At 43.1% G+C, this 14,651-nt stretch overlaps 1 protein-coding gene across 2 annotated transcripts in view; it reads left to right on the top strand.

Moving 5' to 3' along the window:
* Nucleotides 1-14,651, top strand: part of SPOCK1 (SPARC (osteonectin), cwcv and kazal like domains proteoglycan 1) — a 600,543-nt gene that overhangs the window by 75,937 nt on the left and 509,955 nt on the right. The gene's annotated exons all lie outside the window — the stretch shown is intronic.

Genomic DNA, 14,651 nt, shown 5'->3' with positions numbered 1-14,651 from the left:
CCTCTGAATTGGACACAGTCATTGTTGTCCTTCCCTTGTCTGCAGGATCTGCCTGGACCCTTAATCAGCTGGCTGAATGGACAAACTGGCTTTGTTTGCTGTTGGGGCACATGTTGGGGCATGTGGGGAGGGGCAGGGACGAGCTGCTGAGTTCCATTCTCTCACCCCTCTCTGTCCCCTGAGTGCACTAGACAGGTTGATCCTTGACTTGTCCTTGACCTGCAAGAGTCTCTCTAGGGGCCTTGCCTCCTAGGGGCCGACTTCTCTTCCAGGAGTATGGTTAAGCAGACAGGGCAGGAGGTTAAGAAGAATCATAGTTCGTAACCTTCTCAGCCCTGTAGATGCATGAGCCAGGCATCTTGGACGTCTGGAGCCTTCGTGCATTCTCCAGTGTAGGCTTCCCCTACTCCAGACCATCTGGCAGGCTGCTCCATATTTATCTTCTGTATTGTCTTTAAATGTATCTGCTTGGGTGCTTGCAAAGACTGCCCACTCCTGATGGATTAAATCCACACTTTGTAGCCTGACCTTCAAGACCCTTTATAATTTAATCCTACTGACTCATCTTTCTCATGCTCCTGCACAGATTCTCTTCCCTACCAGATTTATTTATGTGCAGTCTCTAAATACTGCTTGTACTTTCTGCTCTCATGAATTCATGCTTGCCAAGCCCTCCTCGTGGCACACCTTTCTGTTGTCCTAACACCCCCGGCGCACCTTGAACTTCCACTTCCAAACCTACTCCTCCAGGAAGCCTTTCTTGATTGCTTTAATTCCTGAAGATATTTTGTATGCCTATGAATGGTGCAAGTGCTTACTATATTCCCCTGTAATAACTCACCAGGTGGTTATTTTTCCTTTTTGTCTCTCCTGAAGGGAGCAGGTGCCTTATTGTTGATGTTGATAGAGACCTCAGGGATGATAAGAATCTGTGAACAAGTTGGAAACCACACACATCTTGAGGTCAGGATGGAAGTGTATTCTGGATGAAACAGTCCCGAAAGAGGGGCGGCATCATTTGAATTTCCAGGCAGTCTTGGTCAGCTCTGTAGCGAGTTTCCAAAAGGAATCCCTTGCTGACATGTCTCCTCAGAACTCCAGCTGTGAGGAATGGTGCTTTATTTCACCTATTATAGCCTTGAATTAGCTTCTCTCTCTGTGTAGAGTGCAAGGACACCTTGCTCTTGGGACCACTTCTTCACCGATAGGAAAACCCACTCCCCTCCCCCCAGGGCTTTGGAGTTGGAGGTGTCCTTTTTCATCTGAGAAGGGAGGTCAGGTCTAGGGATGGTTGGTCCTGGTCACAGGGACAGTCTTGTTGCTTTGGGCATTTATTTGAAAAATGTTGTCTCAGACCTCAAAGAGCTTCTCCTGCCCTTGAGTTCCGTAATGAGTCTTGTGTTAGTTCCTAGGAAACTGCATGACTTAAACATCCACACCCACTCACCCTGAGTCAGAAGACGGTCCTGCTTGTTCAACAGGTGGTCACCAGCAGGCTCATCCAACACAGGGCTTTTAACCTGGGGCTGCCTGCTCAGAGCCGCTCACCCACTCCTAACTGTGTGTGCAGCTTCCCTGAGAAAACCAGGAGGGATAAATACTCTTTCCACTTTGTGTGTTTTCTCTTTCCCTGTGGGTAAACGTCATTTCAGATAAGCACAATCAAGCTGGTAGTCTACCCTTAGGGTCCCAGAAGGTGGTAAAGCCATCCAAATCAGCTTCCTCTCTTCCTCATTTTGGCATGTGTTCCGGTAGCACGGGGGCTAATCGGTGTATTTTGTTTGATGGTCAAGTGCTTCCCTTCTGTCCGCAGGTCACATGTGTTTTCTCCAAGGGACAGTATGATGTGCTCAAGAATGCTGGATGCTTCCCTGTTTTTACTGGTAAAAGCTAAGAATCAAGAAAGGGAACTCTTACCCCAGGAGAAATTTAGATGGAAGAAAATGAGATATTTGAAGAACAGAAATGTTTCCTAAATTTCATAGCATAAATTCTTACCATGAAAACTTGACTGAAGGCCAGATTCACTGGCTTTTGCAAGAATGGCTTATTTTGCAAAGTTAAGGCATCCAGGGCCCAAAGATGTTGCCCCAGGCAATACTTAATGTTTTCTGTTTTTTAAAAAAATGGTTTCTCTTGTTACAAAGTAATATATATTTGTTGTGGGAAATTTAGGAAGTATAGGCAACTCTTTTTTTTTTTTTTTTCCCCCTGAGTCTCTTCCATGCTGATCAGGACAATGTGATCTGGGAGCCATTTTTGGAAATGATGACCAAAGCTGTGGCTTCTTCAGGAATGTTTTGCTGGCCCAGTGCATATGTCTCAAACCTCCAGTAAAGTGTGTCTATTGACATAGGCTTTGCCGGGTACAGGTCACCCATGGCTTGTTCCTTCTGAAATGTACTGCCTGAACCCATCAGTGAGGGTTGAGCCCAGTCTAGAATGAGGCATCACTGGAATGATGATGCCTAGTCCCCAAAGAAACAATCTCTCCCTAGAAGCCACGTCAGCATTTCTCTGAGTACCTGCCTCTATTTCTTGGCATGCACAGATTACCACTGTTTTCTTTATTTTCAGTAACCACTGAACAGAAGTGAGTCATTTCTGTGGATTTTCTCATCTTGTGTCCTTTGGTTTATCCCCCACATGAAGCTCCCACTTGGTTTAGAACTGAAGGAGATTTATGTTGTTTGAGGAACAAATTCCTCTTTTTGTTTCTCTGAGATAATTAGAAAAGCCAACCCATTCCTGTTGAAATAACAGGAATGTGGTAATTCTGAGTGTGTGCTTTTTAATGTTTGCATCTCCAGTGTCTTCCACGTGATTTAGCACATAGTAGGTACTCACACTTGGCTAATTAAATTGCTGAATTGAATGCTCACACAAACTTCCTTGATATAGGGCTTGCATCATTGTGTGATGACTACGGCAACTTTGTCTGGAAGGAATAATCATTCCAGGGTATGAGATTTGAGTAGCTTTTTGATTCTTGGTATGGTTTTTACAGTCTCTGAGTGGTATTGAGTTGAATGCCGGGAACTGCTCATACTCTCCCACTGTCCCGTACTGACATGACTCATTTGTCTCCTGACCCTAGGAACATTGTATTCTGCTCAAGCTCATCCTGCATGGATAGACTTTATCTAAATTCCAATCCATGCCAGCACAGTTTCCACTTCGTATCATTCTGCTCCAACCCATCCATGTCTATTTTCTCTTTGATCTTCCTCTGAAAAATTCATAAGGACCTCTGCAGGTACTTGCTCATATGTGGGTTTTTGCTCAAAATCAGCCATATGTGAAACTCCTCCTTGATAGTGAAGCCTCATCTTACCTAGTGATTTCCCCATCAATGAGTTGCTCTCCAATTTCAATTTCCTCTCTCCTGGATATCAAGCTGAACCGAGAAGCTCTAGACCATTAAGTGGGATGAGTACTGGAAGACACTGTGACCAAACTACTTGCAGACTTGTTTCATATTTATTGAATAGTCTCTTGAAACAAAGATTGATATATCCACTAGCAGATGTGCAGTAGTTGGTAGTGTGTGTTAACAATGAATTTCTTCTGTAGATCTTAAGCTATATTATATTGAAGTAACATATTTGGTATCATTATTATAGTCTCAGATAAAATTTATACAAATTTCCCATTGTATTTAAGGGGCCAGTTATCGTTTGGGTCTACCATGGTATCCATTAAAGACTTCTGTTTTAGTTTCTGTAGATCGTTACTTTACTGGTTATGGATTTTTGCCGCCATCATTCATTATTAGTTCCTTAAGGACAAGAACAGTCTCTTTTCATATCCTTGCCAGGGGTGATAATTATGCTAGAACATAATTTTTGTCCACTGAGTGTTTGTTGATTGACTAAATTAATCAAAAGTCTTAAGCTGGTCAGAACATGGGTGACTGGATATGAAGATACTATCTGGGATCAAGGGTTACTGAAATTCTTTAGCATTTCATATAGCTGGAGAATCAGAGGGAACGGGTAAGGGGCACGTTGCATCTCAAATTACCAGAAGGGGAGAAGAAATCATTCTATTAGTAAATATTAAAAGATATACAAGCAGCTACATAAGTTGTGATGCATGAATTATTGGTTATGTTAGTTTTGTAGTATTATAACATATTTTTCTCTCTTGTCAAAAGGAGAGCTAAGAACATTGCTTTGGGCAGTCTTACCTGATGCCAGTCTTGTCTCCTGCTAAGTAGTAAGAGGATCTGAAGATTAGGGGAAGCATCTGAGCACCAGGGAGCAGTGATGATCAAGGACCATGCATAGCAACCAAGGTTTCTCAGGCTCAGCCTCTGGCCTGTCTGATATGTATATTGTCTATATATATGTCTGTATGTCTGACATGTGACTGATATGGTGTATTAAATTAGACTGGGAAAATAGTATCTGAATTCTAAGCTGTAAAGAAAGTTGGTGGTTGGAAGAAAGGAGTGATTCCATTTTTATTTCATTCACATTCATTCATTCATTCATTTATTTTAGAGGGGGTAGGCAGAGAGGGGCTGAGAGAGGAGAGAGAGAATCCTAAGCAGATTCCACACCCAGTGTGGAGCCTGACATGGGTCATGAGCCTAAATCCAGAGTCGGGCTTAATCGACTGAGCTACCCAGGCACCACAGAAGTGATCCTATTTTAAATACAGGTCCTGAAGCTTCTCAGACTTTAGGTCTGCAGGTCTTAGAGACAAGGAGCAACCTATTGTGGACCACATCAGCACAAAAGCCATGAACAAATGGTTTCTACCACTCAGAACATCTCAGGACTATGACTTTGAAGGCCATTTCTCTAGTGTTATCTTTACTTAGACTCCATAAAGCAGCTCTTCTTCCCATATACCCTGTTAGGCCAGCATGGCCCCTGTCCCCTGGGAGACATGTTGGATATTCTGAGAGCAGCTAGCTTGGTTTGATTCAGGCAGCTTTGTATCTGTAGTGCTGCCCTGGAAATGAAACCATTTGTAAGGAAGGATCCTTCCTTCTTGATGAGTCACTGTGGGACAAGTTCCTTCACCTCTTCTAGTATTATAGCCCTCTCATTTGAAGAAAATAACTTCTTTATTGTCCTTAAAATAAAGTGATATCTGTCAGTAGACCCAGATCTTTCAAGGAAAAATGTTCTGGAAGATAATAGTGAAGTAGTGTTATGATGAGGAAAAATGGGTACATTCTCTTGTGTGAGGCACAAAGTCTGTTAATGCTTCACAAGTTGCCTTCATTTCTCCTCAGTTCCTAGTTGAATGAACTTGCTGTACAAGGATTTAAGAACTGAACATGCATCCAAAGAAGCCCTTTAAGACAATGTGTGTCTGGTTTGGTGTCAAATTTAATTCGGAAAAAAGAGTCCATTTTCTCATATATTATTTTCTCTGGGTTAAAAAAGAGGAACAGATAGACTTCTGCTTTATCTTCAAGTGTTCCAAATTATGTGTGACAGCTTTTCAAAAAGCTGGTATCTAAAGGCAAAAAAATACACTCTTTGCATATATATGATTTGACAGCATCCTTGGCCTGGGATTGAGAAGATCTGTCATTTATTGCCGTAATTCAGCAATTGTGATTAATTGTTCAAGGGCCTTCATTGTACTTTGCCAAAACAAAATTAAGGGAAAACAACATTCTCATCATGCAAATCATGTAACTTTCATGTTTATTAATGCTTCCATGGAGGAATCAATATCCACTTTTCATTGAGAGTACTAATCCCTGCAAACCCCTCTCCCAAACACTGCTGGGAGAAATAATTTTGAATTTTTCTAGTGGACTCCCTTCATTACCCCAGAAAGTTAAATCTCTTCCCCTACCCCCTAACCCCCGCCCCCCGCCCCCCGGCAGGCTGTTGAGATGCTTGTGTGGATTTATGGGGATGTGACATTTTCTTCAGAGTCTATTGGTCATTTAAAAGAGATTAAAAAAAATTTTTTTTAAGTAGGCTCCATGCCCAATGTGGGGCTTGAACTCATGATCCTGAGATTAAGAATCATGTGCCTTACCGACTGAGCCAGCCAGACACCCCAGTCATATAAAAGAGATTTTCAGTGCTCTTTCATGTGATTGTTATTGAACCACATCGAAGCAACAGCTCGGGGGTCCTCTGAATGTTTTCCACTTTCCTGGGTATTTTGGAAGGTCTTTGTAGTTGACTCAGAATCTACCCTGCTGGTGCCAGAGTTGGATAGAAACAAGTGCCCTCTTGGACCTGGCTTTCTGTCTGTTACTAAGTTGTTATCAGCACTCATCTAGGCCAGGGTTTTGCTTGTCAGATAAGCCAGTCTCAGTTGTGCAGACTGGGCCACATTGACAGAGACGAAATGTTGCTATCTTTGTTGTGTGAAGCTTTGTCTTCACTCTTCTCACCTACTCTTTCCTTGAATACAGTGGATGGCCTCAGAGGTTTTGTGTTTCTTACATCCCCTCCCCATCCTGGTTAATGTCTGTCTTCTCTGCTTGCTTGTGACATCTTCATGCATCATAATATTGACCATTGGGGAGCATGGTATATGTTTGTGTTAATCCATGCACAAACAGCTAAATTTAGTTTGGAGAAGTGAAACCCACAGGGTAAGGGAATGCCACTGCAGTCACAATAGATTTCTAAGACCTTGATTTTTTTGTTAACGTTCTGTTGCCTCCCCACCCCTCACCCCATGTTGTCTCCCAACAAAACAAGGCAAAATAAAACACACAATGACATCTCCGATTCCCTCTCTACTCCCTAATTACATCATTGTGATGTCGAGGTTTCTGGTACAGTAATAACATTACCCAGCACGGCTCCTCTGAACTGTCCATGGTGCTGATAAACTTACTATAAACTAATCTTGAGCAACAACACAGCTTTAGACGGGATGAAACCTTTTGTTTCTTGAACTTAAAGCTTTAGATTCTCATGGCTAGGTTTTGTCATGCTGAAAGAAGTAGAGAATTGAAGATAGTCATTGTATTAGTTTGAATCAAAATAATGGTGTTAGCTTTCAGTACACCGATATTTTGGGCCCAAGTTCTCTTGGTCTTAGATACGTATTGGGAGGGTTTCTCACTTGTGTGCTGTTTTTGGTAGATATAGCTCATGTTTTCATTTTTCCTTTCTTGTAGCTACCCAAGAGGATCACAGAGAGCACGCAGGGAATTGACAATTATTTTTAATGAGAGGTGTATGTGAAGCAGCTTCTCATTCTGAATTCCCTGCACTGCTTTTTAGTGGAATCAGGGGGTTTGGGGATGTGTTTCTGGAGCTCTTTGCATTGACAGCGAATTCCATAATCACTTTCTGGCAGGACCAAATGGGCTCTGGTTTTGAGTTTTATTTCAGAAACATGCCTTATTTTCCTAAGCAAAACAACTACTTGTGACATTTGAGGCGAACAGAAGCCCTCTAATATTTGTCTTTGGTTTGAAAGAAGGTGAAGAACACAGTAAGGTGGAAAGGGATTTAAAAAGCCAAATAACCTCCATCTTCTCTTTTCCTAAAACTCAGATTCATGGGCTTGAAGGTATCCTGGATTCATAGGCTACTAGTGCCCTAGAAGATTGTCAGGAAACAAGGGAAATCTTTTCCACCCACATCCCTATAGTATTTTGATAGCAGCACCAGGATCAAAAGTGGAATGTATAATTGAGTATATACATACACACATATAACTGAGTATATACCTATATATATATAATCATATATATAATATATAATCATATATATATAATCATATATATATGATTTATAGATGTGCCTTCATAGAGCTAACAGTGCAGTAGAAGAAACAGACATAGGATAAATAATTGCCCATGTACTAAGGATGCCATGTAAGCAGAGTGAAGCTTTGTGTTTGCATCTGAAATGCTAGTCATAACAATTCAAATGCCACTATCAGAAGTATGCCCAGGGAATTTGTTGTTGTTGTTATTTTTCCGCAAAGAATTACTATATGAGTATTGAATGGGGCATGTTAGCCATGCATATTACAGTCTCAATTATTAGGATGTCTGCTAGATACATCCAAATTAAAAAGGGGGAGTTCTTCCAAAATTACTACGTTACAAACCTCGACTCAAATCCACTTTTACTGTTTTCCAAATGCGGATACACAATAGCTAACTCAATTGGGAGAAAGGATAACTAAATCACTTGGGAGTCAATGAGTCCCACCCTTTCAAAATGACAGTTTCATAATAACTTGGCAAAGCACATGATTTTTTATTTATTTTACTCAGTGCAACAGTAAGCCTTCAGGATTGATACAAGAATATATTTTCTTGGCAAAAAAGCTCTTCTAATCACAATACTATTGTTGTGATAAAAACACAGCACATGGTGGTAAGACGTACTTACAAATGTAGGTCATTAGATCCCGGTTTATTTTATAAAACACATTTTTAAGGTTCTCTATTGGTTTGCGGTCTAAAATAGGCAATTAGTATTGTATTTGAAATTATCTTAATCTGTAGAAGTAGAAAACATACATGCATATTTACTGAGCTAAAACATTATAGGGCTCACTGAAGGAAACTAATACAAATGGATGAAGCAAAAAACTGGATTCTGCTGGCACCATTTCGTATAAACCAGAATTAATGTGCTGCCATAGGATTAAGACTTCGAATGGAGTCATAAAATGTATGTGCAAGACCAAACACAGTCTGAATGGGCTAAATCCATTTTTTTATTTCTACATAGATCAAGGGAAAGAGGTTTACCAAGATGATGCTTGTTAAATATTCAAATGAGAACCAGATCTCAGTGGGTGTTGGAGGGAAAGCACATTAGCTGGATTAGTAAAGATTTTTCATATTATGCTGAGGTAGATTTCAAGAGTCTGTTTATGCCTAATGAAATTCCTCTGTGTTTATTGTCACTAAAAAAGGAAGGAGAAAAGGAAGTGACAGATGTCCTACAAAATTGAGTATGTTGTAAAAAGTACCATGAGAGCATTGAGTTCACCCCTGCGAAGGCTATAACGGGAGCTTGGGGCAACACTGAAAATGCGTATTGTGAGAAGTCCCTCAAAAAAAATTCTTCCTTGTGCTGGAGTGCTGGGGGTAAGCAGAGCTGGAATGGATCAAGCATGGATTCTGACTGCAGGGAGCCTGCAATATAATAAGGATGTTACGTAAATCAGGAAGAGGGTGGCATTCTGTTGTAGAATAAGAATCAAAGAGAGAGAGGGGACCTGGCCCCTGGCCTGTGGCTTTCCTAAAAGATTTAACAGTCCTAGGCAGGGTGAGTCTGTTCCTAGACTGGTCCAGGGTGAGGCTTATCAGCAGCTTCAGAACAACAGAGTTGCTGCATTGAGAGAGAGTGAGGGGCTTTGAGGGGTTTTGAACAGGAGGATGCTCCGATTATCCTTGCCTTGGTGGGATTAAATCTGGCATGGGCAGGCAGCGTAGATGAGTGATAGAAGGGCCTGGAGGAGGGGAGACTAACTTGCGGGGAGGGGTATTTTTTTTAAATTTTTTTATTGTTATGTTAATCGCCATACATTACATCATTAGTTTTTGATGTAGTGTTCCATGATTCATTGTTTGTGCATTAACACCCAGTGCTCCACGCAGAATGTGCCCTCTTTAATACCCATCACCAGGCTAACCCATCCCCCCACCCCCTCCCCTCTAGAACCCTCAGTTTGTTTTTCAGAGTCCATCGTCTCTCATGGTTCGTCTCTCCCTCCGACTTACTCCCCTTCATTCTTCCCCTCCTGCTATCTTCTTCTTTTTTTTTTCTTAACATATATTGCATTATTTGTTTCAGAAGTACAGATCTGTGATTCAACAGTCTTGCACAATTCACAGTGCTCACCATAGCACATACCCTCCCCAATGCCTATCACCCAGCCCCTACCACCCATCCCTCCCACCCCCCACCACTCCAGCAACCCTCAGTTTGTTTCCTGAGATTAAGAATTCCTCATATCAGTGAGGTCATATGATACATGTCTTTCTCTGATGGACTTATTTCACTCAGCATAATACCCTCCAGTTCCATCCACGTCATTGCAAATGGCAAGATCTCATTCCTTTTGATGGCTGCATAATATTCCATTGTGTATATATACCACATCTTCTTTATCCATTCATCTGTCGATGGACATCTTGGCTCTTTCCACAGTTTGGCTGTTGTGGACATTGCTGCTATAAACATTGGGGTGCATGTACCCCTTCAGATCCCCACATTTGTATCTTTGGGGTAAATACCCAGTAGTGCAATTGCTGGATCGTATGGTAGCTCTATTTTCAACTGTTTGAGGAACCTCCATACTGTTTTCCAGAGTGGTTGCACCAACTTGCATTCCCACCAACAGTGTAGGAGGGTTCCCCTTTCTCCACATCCCCGCCAACATCTGTCGTTTCCTGACTTGTTCATTTTAGCCATTCTGATTTGTGTGAGGTGGTATCTCATTGAGGTTTTGATTTGGATTTCCCTGATGCCGAGCGATGTGGAGCACTTTTTCATGTGCCTGTTGGCCATTTGGATGTCTTCTTTGGAAAAATGTCTGTTCACGTCTTCTGCCCATTTCTTGATTGGATTATTTGTGGGGAGGGGTATTTTATTAGGCCAGCTGAGAGAGAGAGAGGGAGTGGCCACACTGGGGATGGAGAGGGAGATATGGTTACAAGATCTGAATAGAACTGTAAGTGCCTGGCAGGTTTCAGTGTGAGGGGCTCATGAGCAAGAGGGTCTCTGATTCCAGGCGCAGGTAATGGGGAAGATAGTGGGGCCATAATCAGAAATAGGAAGAACTGGTTTGGGAGAAAAGCTGAAAGCTGTGAAATAGGGAGCTCAGGACTGTGTACGTGATTTGCAGTGGCCGGTAAGAAATTGAAATTCACGGCCTGTTCAAAAATTAAGAATTTAAAGATGGTGACAGCAGAGTATGGTCGTTCCAAGCCTGGGGCCTTGTATGAGTGCACTGGTCACTAACCATGAGGGCAGCCTTGATTGAATCAGAGGTGCTAAATTGTGCATGCCCCCCACGCCCTTCCTGGGTATCTGCTGCAGTGCCTGGGAAAGCTTGAGCAAAGGACCAGGGTGGGCTTGCATGCAGTGATGCAGGATGCCACAGGGTCAGGACTGAGGCTGAGGAACAAGAACCACAGCAATCTCTGAGTGGAACTTGTTGGTGATAAGCTCATTATCAAATGTGATTAATTCCTCAGAATAGGTGAGGAGACTGTGGTCCTCCCATATTTGCCTCAGTTGAAATTTGAATGAAAACTATGGAAGTGGAGGCTTTTTAGAAGGTGCCCGGTGTCTTTGGTCTCTCCATGAATCTCGCACTCCCCAGGTGGATGGCTTGATGATTCCCTGGGCATTCTGGCCTCCTGGGAAGCAGATACTAACTTGTTTTTGTTTTGTTTGTTTTTTGTTTTGTTTTGTTTTTTGAATGTCTACTATGCTTGTGTTAGACCCACTCCTTCTAGAGCGTGTTCATGAATGCTACCTTATTGAATCCTTTGATATGAGCATTATTAACTCATTCTATAGGGAGGAAAACGGAGGCATAGAGAGGCAATCCACTAAAACCCCATAGCCAGTTTTGGCAGAGCCCATCTCTCCCCATGGTGCTGTCCTTTTTTGTTGGCCATGGGGGAAGAACACAGGCTGCTCAAGATCTGTTTAAAAGTTGTGGCAGGGGATGTGTGGGTGGCTCCGTCGGATAAGCATCTGCCTTTGGCACAGGTCATGATCTCAGGGTACTGGGATCAGGTCCTGCATTGGGCTCCCTGCTCAGTGGGAAGTCTGCTTGTCCCTCCCCGTCTACCCCTTCCCTCTGCTTGTGCTCTCTCTCTGACAAATAAATAGAGTCTTTAAAAGAAAAATAAAAAAATAAAAGTTGTGGCGAACTCCTGTGAAAGCTATCTTCTGAGGGAACCGACTGGTTTTTGGATGCAGGGCCGAGAGGAGAGGCTGAGAACTTTGTGGAGTTGGAAACACGGTCAGGTGGTACCCATCTCTGACAAACTGGCCCAGTGAGGGGGCCTGTGGTCTGCTGGAGGAGACCGGCTCTTTTTTGTCTGACTGGGCGCAAGTTTTGAGCCTTTGGGTTGGTTAAGGAGAAATCATTTTCCTTTGTGTGGTTTGTGATCATCCAGCAGACTGGAGGGGGGGCGGGCAACAGGTCTTCCAGATGTCCTGGGGACCAAAGCCAAGCCTCTCCTTCCTGTTCCAATGCCTTGGAGCAGGGCCTGAGGGAGGAAGATGATTGGGAGGTTGTGGAAGGGACGTGGGCCCCTGAGTGGAGAGGGCTGTCTCCTGTCCCCTGCCACCCAGCTGGTAGGTCAGAGGGAACAGTCTCAGGCCAGATTCCAGCTGCATGTCAGACCCCCGCCTCCCCCCGCCGCCAGCAACCCGTTCCCGGAAGGCCATGGCTTTTCTTAAAAGGGACTCTGCTTGATCTGAAGGAGGAACGTGAGGAGGGGCTGGGAAGTCGAGCAGCTGCCGCGTGCAGGCTGTGTTTCTACAAGGGGTCTGCAAAGCCTGGGATGTCAGAACAACAGAGAACCTACTTGTATTGGAATCCGAAATCCATCACTGAATTAATTCTAGATTAGTGGTTCCAACTGGCTGACAGGAAAAACATGCCCTTAAGGATATTGCTATTTAGAAACTGAAAGTTCAAGGAACTCTCAGTTGTCAAATTTCAAAACAGGTCTGATTTTTTTTTCTCAGCTGTATTCCATCCACACTTGGTGGCTGTGCCTGGTGGGAAGGGGTCTTCTTGTCCCGGCACCCCTGGCCCAGGCACACAGTGGCTCCGCCGGTCTCAGCTCAGCTGTTTGGGATCTCACAGTTTGTACTTCACAGTGGAATTCTTCGGTCCAGTTTCCCTCCCCCTGAGGGACCTGCTGAAACTGCCAGGTTTCTAATCAGATGCTGTGAGAGAGAAGGGGCTGGATGCTTCCTGCTCGCAGAGTGACCGCCTCTCTTTGGCCCTAATGTGATGTCAGGGGTGGTTCTTTTTCAGATACTTGTACTTGGGCTTATTTTTTTTTTTAATAGCCGTGCTTAAGGTTTACTTGATATTAGAGACTGAATGTGAACAGTAGGGAAAACCAGGCATTAGGCCGCTGGGCTTTTGAGCCCTAGCCAGATTATATCCTACACCTTGGAGTTGTTAATGTTGCTGGCTGGCCTTACAGAGGTGTGTGAAGTTTATTTAGGACTTTTCTTGCAGGCTTAGATTGGATTCTCATCATTTCTCCCAGTTCTTGTCACGCTACCCGGGTGCGGGCAATCAGCCTGAATGGGCGAGTAGGGTTGGTATAGGGAGACATTCCCACCTGTGGACCTTAGATCCTGCATGAGGCGGTGGCTGGGGTGGGGGTGTGTGTGTGTCCTCTGTGGGGTGATTTCTGTAACTGCATATGCTTGCCAAGCTTTGCTTATATTATCTATATATATTAGTAGATGCAACTGATGTAATGAAATACCAATTTGTTTTAAAACAACTCTGAATTACTAGTAGCTTTTTTGTCACCTTTTTTTAATTTTAATTTTATTTTTTAATTTTTTGTTCTTGTTGAAAGGAGTCTCCTTATAGAAACAGATACCAGGTAGGGGACTGCTGGTTTAGGGGAAGGCTGTTGTCTCTGCCACTAGGTCGTGGCCTGGCCCGTGGATGGCATGTTTCTGGTAGCACCATGACATCACCTGCGTGCAGACAGTCTTCTTGCTGATGGAAGGTCTTTCTCAGATGTTGCCTGCCTTTTCTCCACTGTAGATAAGAAGGAGTGATAGTTTATATGAGAAAATAGTAAATGAATTTTTCAACTGACTTTTTGGTTTGCAACAGTTGATGAGATTCTAACTTAAAAGAATCATCGCCACACTTACTCATGTTCATGGCAGCATTATTCACAGTAACCAAGAGGTGAAGTGACCCTGATGTTTATCGATAGATGAATAGATTAAAAAATGTGGTGTATCCATATAGTGGAGTATTATTCAGCCTTAAAAAGGAAGGAAATTCTGGCACAGGCAGCAACGTGGATGGACTGTGAGGACATTTAAAAAAAAAAAAAAGCCGGTCACAAAAAAGACAAGTACTGTATGATTCTGCTTAAGTGAAGTACCAAGAGGAGACACATTCATAGAGACAGGAAGTAGAATGGCGATTGCCAAGAGCTGGGGGCAGGGGACATGGGGACTAATTGTTGAATGGGTGTAGAGTTTCAGTTTTGCCACGAAAAGGTTTCAGAGATTGTTGCCAAAACAACACGAGTAGGCTTCATACCACCGAAACTTACGCTTAAAAATGGTTAAGATGGCAGATTGTATGTCCCATTTTTTTTTAAACCACAATTTAAAAAATATCATCACCTTTCTGAGTCTCTAAGCCATGTTGACTTCTGTGGGTCTTTCACCTTGGCCCTGGTGTTGGTATATTCCCAATTTCTCTTATCTGTGCATCTCACATACCTTTCTCCTGTGGGAATTCCTCAGAATCCAGGTTAGACTGACTTTGGGATCGCTAACCTGTGGCATCCTACAGAGACCGAAGGGAATGCTGCCTTCCCCTCTGGGTCCCTCCTGTGGTGGTTGCTGCTCTTCATCTCTGGGTATCTTCTGTAATCTGCTTCTTCCTGGCCCAGCTGCCCTCTGGAGATCCAAACATTGTGTTGTTTTCTCTAGCTGCATTGA

This window comes from Zalophus californianus, chromosome 5, assembly GCF_009762305.2.
Source record: "Zalophus californianus isolate mZalCal1 chromosome 5, mZalCal1.pri.v2, whole genome shotgun sequence".
NCBI classification, from domain to species: Eukaryota; Metazoa; Chordata; class Mammalia; order Carnivora; family Otariidae; genus Zalophus; species Zalophus californianus.
This window is presented reverse-complemented; position numbering and strand designations above follow the sequence as displayed.